Here is a 9,588-nt window from a genome sequence, read left to right as displayed (position 1 = left end):
TTCGATCTGGAACAAGGATAAGGCGTCTTTCCTGCCCTGCCCCTCCATCCCGCTGCCATAGCTTTGGTTTTTGCTAAGCAGGGTCCTTACTGTCTCCTTGCCTCTGATCTTGCGTCCACCACGTGTCCTCCACATGGCTGCTAGTTTGCTTGTGGATTTCTTCCCGTGGGCCCTCCCTCCCCAGCCTTCCCTATCCCCCGACCCCCACCCTTTTCCCCTCGCGTGGTGCACCTTACTAGCAGTTACCAGAATGTGCTCTGATAACGACTGCGTTCCTCTGACCTAACTTGTTCACCTGTCCCGTTCCTGCTTATCTACAAGGCTCAGTACAAGAAAAGGAAAGAAGTTAGCACTAGGGACTGTGTATGCCCCCTCTGCTGCTGCAGCACCCTGTGGTCCCTTCTTCCTGGACCAGAGCAGGAAGTAGCTAATTAGTAGTAGTCTTATTTACCAGGCTTATGAGCAGTCGTGCAAGGACTTGTTCCTAGTGCCAACCTAAGTTACTTTGATCTCTGTCATCAGTAAACACACTGAACAAATTCTCAGGTTCCAAGGGGAGATGCTTGAGGTACATCTGAGAGAATGTAGGAATTTGCACTTTAACAAGGTAAGAGAATTTAGCAGAAGTAAGGAACTGTGGTCCTGGACAAAGTCCCTTGGACAGCAAGAAGATCAAACCAGTCAATCTTAAGGGAAATCAAGCCTGAATACTCCTTGGAAAGACTGATGGTGAAGCTGAAGCTCCAGTATTTGGTCACCTGATGCGAAGAGCTGACTGGTTGGAAAACTCCCTGATGATGGGAAACTGAGGGCAGAAGGAGAAGAGGGCATGGCCAGTGCAATGGACATGAACTTGGGCAAATTTGAGGAGATGGTGAGGGACAGGGAGGCCTGCTGTGCTGCAGTCCATGGGTCTCAAAGAGTCAGACACGACTGGCCGGCTGAACAACAAGGAATAAGCACATGCTGTGTGCATAAAAGGACTGAGAATAAGATTTCTTAGATGAGGGAGGAGATGAAGCTAGAAGAGCAAGAAGAAACCATCGCCTTGTGAAAGGGATCAGGCTGGCTGTGGGAGGAGGGAAGAAGCAGAGAGGAGAGTCCGCAGTGACTTGAACACGTGGTAGGAATACTGGTTCTTAGGAAAAGCAGCAAGTTGGCAAGGAAAGAAATAGAGCTTGGGGTACAACATGGCCTTGAGCAATGAGGCATCTGAGATGCCCTTTTTTTTTTTTTTTTTTAATGTGGAAATGTCTATTAGGTACATAGGGTGTGTAATCGAACCCAGGCCACTCAAAAGGCAATAAAGAGGCCAGGAGGATGGAATGGAAATTTGTTTTGGACGCCAGCAACCAGGGGTGGTAGGGGGAATGCCTGTCCAAAGGCCAGCTCCCCTGCCACTGACAGTGGGCACGAGATTTAATAGGCTGAAGGTGGGGCTACCAGCAGAAACGGTAGTCAGCTCTGACAGTCATGCTGAAGTCGGTCACTGGTGATCTGACTGGCATCATCTGGATTAAGGACAGTTGAGCGGGAGACCCAGGTTCGATCCGTGGGTCGGGAAGATCCCCTGGAGAAGGAAATGGCAACCCACTCCAGTACTATTGCCTGGAAAATCCCATGGACAGAGGAGCCTGGTAGGCTACAGTCCATGGGGTCGCAAAGAGTCAGACACGACTGAGCGACTTCACTCACTCACTCAGTCACTCTTCAGTTCCAGCGTCACTTTGTCTCCGTTTCTTGAGGCCAGCTCTCAAACTGTGGCAGCTTATATCATGCCTACAGCCTGGTCATCATGGCATTAATTTATCCATTTGGTGGGAATTTCAGTATCTGTAAGACAGCTCCCAGGACATGGCTCAGAATAGTGTATATAGCCCTTGAAGGAACTAAACGTCTTTGACCACGCTTACAGACTAAACTTTTATTATTGGTCTCCATCGACTGTTTTCCTTTTTTTCTGCATTTTTCTCACTTCTCTGATTAAACTTGCTCTTTGGTTAAAGTTTTTTCACAGACAAAAAGGTCAACTGAGGACGTGGGGCAAGGACCGTAGGATCCCACTCCTTTTCAGCAGGAATGTGGTCTTAGATCTTAGGGCTGGAGTTAGGGAACTGGGACTCATTTAGACACTGAAGTTGGAATAGGTGCATGAACGGGAGTGTCTAGAGAGAATAGAAAGGGGGAGAAGGAGACTATGCAGCAAATTCTAGGAAATACTAAAAAATACTATAGAATTATGGAAGGAGGAGTCTAAAAGCAGATTTAAGCAGGATGGAAAAACGAGGAGTTAAAATGGTTTTAAATTCAAGAGGGGTAGTCATTATTAACAGTAGAAATAGTGAAATTGGTGAGTATATCCAATTGTCAATCCAGTAAGTTGTGGCAACAACCTTTGTAGTGCTTAATTATTAGAACCATTAATTATATTAATAATCTTTCGGTTGAAGTTAGCATTAGCAGACAGCTGGATTCTGAAACGCTTCCGGCAAAGGAATCATGAGCTTTCTTGGTCTACCACTGAACACAGTTTTACATGACAATTAGTAAGGCGTGGAGATTGATGGCAACATTCCATAAGAGGAATATAAAGCGCAGCTTTGAAGACGCCATTAAAGGCTTTAGTCTTTCCCTATAATCAGGTGCTTTTTCTCCTGTATTTTGATTGTAATTATAAATTCTGTCCCATCTGTCATTCTAGCACATTCTTTCATGACTGCTTTTATTCTCTTGAAAGTTTTTAATTTCACAAAGATGATTCCTCTGTCAGAGTCTCGGATGGGTCATTCCTTAGTGATAAGATTTCTGATATTGTAGGGTAGTATTGAATGTGCAAATGGTCAAAACCTGCTTTTCTGCATTTTCCAGTCATTGATGCAGACAGAGCTCCTTCACTGGGTCCCTATGATTTCCTGTGACCAAGCACTTTAGAATAGTGGGGCAGTTTTACTTCCCTGACCACACAATTCTCTCAAAGGAGTGAGTGAGCACAGTGACAGCATTAGGAATGAGGAAGTAGCCTTTACTGCAGGTGACTTTCAAGTCTGAAAGGGGTTATTTAACCCAAAAAAGGGCAACTGGCAGAGAGCCTAGTAAATGCGTGTGTGTGGGTGCTCAGCCGTGTCCAAGTCTTTGTGACCCCATGGACTGTAGCCTACCAGGCTACTCTGCGCTTGGGATTCTCCAGGCAGGGATACTGGAGTGGGTTGCTATGCCCTCCTCCAGGGGATCTTCCTGACCCAGGGATCCCACCTATGTCTTGCATGTCCTGCATTTGCAAGCCGGTTCTTTACCGCTAGTGCCGCCTGGGAAGCCCATTTTTCATAGTACTCTAATGCAATTGTTATCAGAACTCTTCAGTCCATCCATGCCATTTCAGGAATTAGCTGTTTTTACAGACATATAACTTGATATCCTTTGTTGAAATTAAGGGACTGTACAAGCCTGCTTTTGGACAGTTTATTCTGTTCTGTAGATCTGTCTACTGCTATGTATAACAGTCTTTTGTGTGTGTGTTTGTTCTGTTTTGCTTATTTATCGAATTAATTTTTTGAAACTTTAAACTTTTCATTTTGTATTGGGGGATAGCTGATTAACAATGTTGCAATAGTTTCAGGTGAACAGCCAAGGGACTCAGCCATAGATATACATGTGTGGTGAGTTTTTAATTTCTAGCTTTGATGTCATATTACTGGATAAATTTAGAGCTGCTGTATCATCCTAATATCCTTCTAAATTGAACCCTTATATTTAGGGAGTGAATTTAGTTTCTAATTATGCTTTTTTGCTTTCAAGTTTAGTTGGTGTGTTTTTAATGTAGTATATTAGCTATCTTTTGGCTAGTGTAAATTTACTTCTATTTCAAGCCTTCCTCCCCCTCCTCCCCCAAGGACCATGTCCTTGCAGTTCTTGCCTGGGTCTGGGGCTGGTTTCTGATTGTTCTTCCTTTGACATGCTCTGGTTTCACATCTACTTCCACCGAAGGATGCGGGAATGCAGCTGAGTCACAAGGGTTCTCCCCCAGGATGGGCAAATTCCCCTTGGGGCACACTGGCCTTGCTGATTTGACCTAATCTTTTTTGATACTTAGAAGAATTTGTTAAATTTTGTCTAGCATCTTTAGTCGTCACCAGTAGGTGGCTCAACCGAACTACCTGGGGGGTCATTATAGGAAGTAGAAGTTTCAGATAAAGGCAATTTTTTATAAACTGAGATTGCTTTGTCCATGGTAAAAAACAGTTTTGAATCTGAAGTCAGGTCCCTTAACGCTAGCTATATTTTAACCATCCTTTAGGTGAGTAAAAATTTATGTTCATGAAAAATAAGGTTTCAAAATACTACAAGAAAATGGAAATATTCAAACTGAAAAGATGCATGTACTTAGTGATGGAATGGATTCGGATAGGAGAAACTTTTAAAGATACTTAAAACACACAACAGCTTATTAAGATGTAATTCGTGTACCATCCAATTCACTCATTTAACTTGTACACTTCCATGGCTTTCGGTATAGTCACAAAAGTGCAGCCATCATTGTAGCCAATTTTAGAACATATTCATCACCTCAAAAAGAAACTCCATTCCCTTTAGCTATTGACATCCCATCCCTTCATTACAATGACTTCTCATAACTACTAATTTCCTTTCTGCCTTTATATTAGATAGGTTTCTCTGTTCTGGGCATTTCCTGTAAATGGAAGCACGTAATATGTGGTCTTTGTGGCTGGCTTCTTTGACTTGGCATCTTTTCAAGCTGCATCTAAATGTGTACATACTCTTTTTTTTGTAGCTGAATAATACTCTGGCTGTACCACGTTCATTTATGCATTCATTGCTGCTGCTGCTGCTAAGTCGCTTCAGTCATGTCCGACTCTGTGCGACCCCATAGACGGCAGCCCACCAGGTTCCCCCGACCCTGGGATTCTCCAGGCAAGAGCACTGGAGTGGGTTGCCATTTCCTTCTCCAATGCATTCATTACTAATGGATATTTGGGAGGCTTCCATGTTTGCCTGTTGTAAATAACGCTGCTATACACATCTATCTACAAGTTTTTGTACAAGTATATGTGTAGATGGAGAAGGCGATGGCGCCCCGACTCCAGTACTTTCACCTGGAAAATCCCATGGACGGAGGAGCCTGGTGGGCTGCAGTCCGTGGGGTCGCGAAGAGTCGGACACGACTGAATGAATTCACTTTCACTTTTCACGTTCATGCATTGGAGAAGGAAATGGCAACCCACTCCAGTGTTCTTGCCTGGAGAATCCCAGGGACGGGGGAGCCTGGTGGGCTGCCGTCTGTGGGGTCACACAGAGTCGGACACGACTGAAGCGACTTAGCAGCAGCAGCAGCATATGTGTAGACATATATTTTCATTTCTCTTGGGTGTATACCTTGGAATGGAGTTGCTGGTTCATATGGTAATTCTATGCTTGACAAGGCTCTTTTCCTCAGTGACTATGTCATGTTACATCCCTAACAACAGTATGAGGGCCCTTGGTTCTCCGTGTCTGGCTGTTTGTGACCCCTTGGCTATAGCCTTCCAGGCCCCTCTGTCCATGAAATTCTCCAGGCAAGAATACTGGAGAGGGTTGCCATGCCGTCTTCCAGGGGATCTTCCCGACCCAGGAATCGAACCTGCATCTCCTATGTTCTTTACCATTAGTGCCACCTGGAAAAGCCCTGGTTTCCATACCCTCACCAAAACTTGTTATTATAAGACTTTGATTGTAGTTATCCTAGTAGGTGTGAAGTGATACCTCATAGTGGTTTTGATGTGCGTTTCTCTGATGATTCACGATGTCTAGCCTCTCTTCGTGTGCTTATTAGCCAGTTTGTTGGAGGAATGTCTTTAGTATAGGACTCTTTATTTAAACATTTATTTGTATTTTTATTATTGAGTTATGCTATTAATACGAAAGTCGGCAAACTGGCAGTCATAGAGATTTCTAGTGCTCACCATGCCACCCCGCCTCTCCCCCAGAAACCATCCGCACTTGAAAACACCTTCACAACAGCCAAGGGTGCCAAGTGAGGGATTACAGTGCCGGGTGAGGCACAGACCCAAGAAAAGCTGCATGGAGGTGGATGGGAAAGAGATTCAAGCTGCCCCCTCCCGTCGTCCCTGGCCCTAGGCCTGGACAGTTCAACGAGAGAGAGACCCTCCCCATGGGAGCAGGGGACAGGGACACGTGCTCCCGAGCCAGGCCGGCTCCCACGCGCCAGACTTCCCTCCTCCGTGGACCCAGGCCACTGGTCCACCCGAGGCCCACCAGCTCCAGAGCCCTCCTAGTTTCAGGGTCCCCCAGTTCCCAGGGGACTCCTAGACCCCCATGTATCCCAGCGCCCTTGGACTCCTGTAGCCTCAGGCACCCAAAATTTTCCCCAAGATCCCAAACTCCTCGCCAACCCTGGAGGTGACCAGCTCCCAGGACACCAGGCTCCAGGCAGGCTTCTGAGAACACAAGCTCAGCAACCAGTCTTGTCACCCACCCAGTGCCCAGCCAGCCCCCAGAGCCTCAACTTCAAGGCCAGCTCCCGCAGAGCCAGGCTCCTGGGCCACCCTCAGTGGTAGGAACCCCCCGCCCCCAGTTCAGGTGCCACTTCCCTGGGACCAGGCTCTGGGCTCCCCTTAGCTCTGAGCAGCCCTCTGTGATCTCCAGCACGTGGCCTGCCCACCTGATGACCAGGACACCAGACTTGTCCACCGAGGACTCAAGCCACAGGCCCCCACCTTCTGCGAATCACCTCCCACCAGCACCCTGACGTGGACAACATCGGAGCGCCCACCCAGAGCCTCTGGACCAGCTGACTGGTGAAGGGCTTTGCCTTTGCGTTGAAAATACATTATATTTAATTAAAATACATTATATTAAATATACGTTTTTAAACTCCACAGAACCCAGAATGAATCAATGAAGCCTCATTGCTTTAGAGGTTTGGGTATAGCTGTTCGCCATCACTTTCCTGTTGACCGGAATCAAGAAGTGAGCAGACTCAGCTAGAATTTTGCCTTTATTACCAGGGCAGGGGATGTAGATCCATCTTGCAAGGGGCCGATGGGCAGGGAGCCGTGGCCCTGGCTCTGCGCTCACGTCCATGCCATCCGCCAGCCTGAGGAGCTGGCACGGCGCGTCCCTGTGCCCAGCAGGCCGGTGCTGAGTGGGGATTAGGATGCCAGCATCTGATGCTCCCGGTGGCTTCCTGCTCCCCCTTGGAGTCCTGACAAGAAATGACCTTGTTCAATCCTGCTGAGCTTCCTAGATTTACTGGGCTTATAGCAACACATGGGAAGGAGATTATGTTTATTTTTAAAACATTAAAAAAAAAAAATGCAGCCTTCCCAAGGCTTTGGTGGTGTGTGTGCGCAACACAAATGCACACACACAGGCAATGTACGTATAATCGCTTCTAATTAACTTCAGTTCTTCCTGCAAAACTAAGTGTGAAGCCTTAAAGACTTGTCAGCTTCTCTGCCTGTGAAATTTATCTACTTCTAATTGTGAATAACAATACATCCAAGGTTAGCTATAAATGACTCTGATTTCACAGGAACCCCAAATCTAAAAACCATGCTTGAAGATGAATACATTTATGCAAAACATTTTTGTAGTATGCTTCCAGATCAAAATCGAGTTGTTTATGCTTATCTAAAACCCCTCTTTTGAATAGATAGATGCGTAACTGAATTATTTTGGTGTACACCTGAAACGAACACAACACTGGTAATCAAGTATACCCCAATATAAAATAAAAATTAAACACACACACACAAAGCACCTTTTATAAAAGGAGGATTTTTTTCTAAATCTGTGAAAAAAATGAATTTCATTGATTTCAAAGTAAGCCCACATAGGAAAAGTATAAAGCAGTAAAGATACATAAAATAGAGGCGAGTTTATCATTTTCATTGATGGGAAATGAATTTAGTTTACAATTTTACAAAACAAAATATTCAAAGGACAAATGTTAAGATTTGTTAAGATTAAGAATGTTCCCACCTTCTGAGTAGCTGTAAGCTCTTCCAGGCTTCACCACTAGATGTCATGAAGAGCCCAGTGAATTTACAGAACCATTTAAAGTTTTTTGTGATTTTGTAGTTAATTTGGATAGGAAGTAACTTCCTCAGGGCGGGGGCTGTGTCAAGATACTCTGTGGGTTAGTTTTAAGATATTGGAAGCTATTAGAAAATGTGGTCAGTTATCGAATCTGGAAAAATGATCCTCTTGAAGCATGGGGAATATCTCCAGGGAGAATGTCATGTGCCACGTGGAACCAAAGAGGTGTACTAAAATCTCTGCGGTAAGCTTAGCTTGGGCCCCTCCAGCCTTCCATTCCTTTCTTTTTCTTTTCTTGGCCATGCCGAGCAGCTTGCGATCTCAGTTCCCTGACTGGGTTCCCCACCACAGCAGTGAAAGCACTGAGTCCTCACCGCTGGACCACCGGGGAAGTTTCCAGCCTTCCTTTCCTTTTGAAAGACGGGATGGCTTGTCAGATCTGCCCTCACCAAGACTTCATAGGATTTTCCCTAAAACTGGGCCAGTGAAAGAAAGAATAAAGGGGAGGGCCTTGATGATCAAGGGAGGATGTTTGAAGTTAGACTTTGAGATCCACTAATCAAAGCCATTGTGGGGACCTCCCTGGTGTTCCAGTGGCGAAAACTCCGCGCTCCCAAAACGGGGGGCCTGAATGCAGTCCCTGCAGCCCACATGCTGCCACTAAGAGCTCTCAAGCCACAACTAAAGATCTGCGTTAAAACCCAGTATAGCCCAGTAAACTAAAAAACAAAGCAAGTGTGGAAGACCAGATTTTACGGGCGAACTTTAGGGACAGAGAATTTGATTTAATATTAGGAAGAACTTCCTGAAAATAAGAGCAGCACAGTGCCTTATGGAGCAGTAGGGCTTCATCACTGGAAAGAGTTAAGAATCAAGAGAGGCCCTCAGTGGGCCAGAATCTCTATTTGAGGTGAAAAGTTAGACTGAGTGAACTTCAAGTGTGTCTGACCCACAATTCTACACCCAGCAATGTTAATCCTTCAACAGCCGAGAAGGCAGCAGAAAAAGAGTTGGGAATGTCTGCTTAGGTAAGTCCAAACACATGCTTGTGTTTGCTTAACCAAGGATAACACGGTTCTTGAAGCCCCGAAAGGGAATTACGATAGTTGTGCTGGTTTGTGGGACTCTCCCTGGGAAATACGGGTAAGAAAGGACCCTTGTACATTTTTTAAAAATACTCATTCACTTGGCTGTGCTGGGTCTTAGTTGTGGCATGCACACTCTTGGTCATGGCATGTGGTATCTAGTTCCCTGACTTGCCTGAACCCAGGCCTCCATGGGAGTGAGGAATCTTAGCCACGGGGTCATCAGAGAAGTTCCAGAAGGCATCCCTGCGCTTTTGCGCTTCCAGCCTCTGGCTCCTCAGTCTCCGCCCTGCCAGAGGCATCGTGTCTACTTGCTTCTCCTCCTCTAACCAAGCACTGACCACAACTCAGTCTTCAAATAGCAAATCTGGGAGCAACTCAAGTGATGATCTTCCGATGTGTTGTGTTTTACTGGGGAACAATGCCTTCCAGCTCAGCTAAAGGAATG

Source organism: Capricornis sumatraensis, chromosome 21, assembly GCF_032405125.1.
Source record: "Capricornis sumatraensis isolate serow.1 chromosome 21, serow.2, whole genome shotgun sequence".
Classification (NCBI taxonomy): Eukaryota; Metazoa; Chordata; class Mammalia; order Artiodactyla; family Bovidae; genus Capricornis; species Capricornis sumatraensis.
This window is presented reverse-complemented; position numbering follows the sequence as displayed.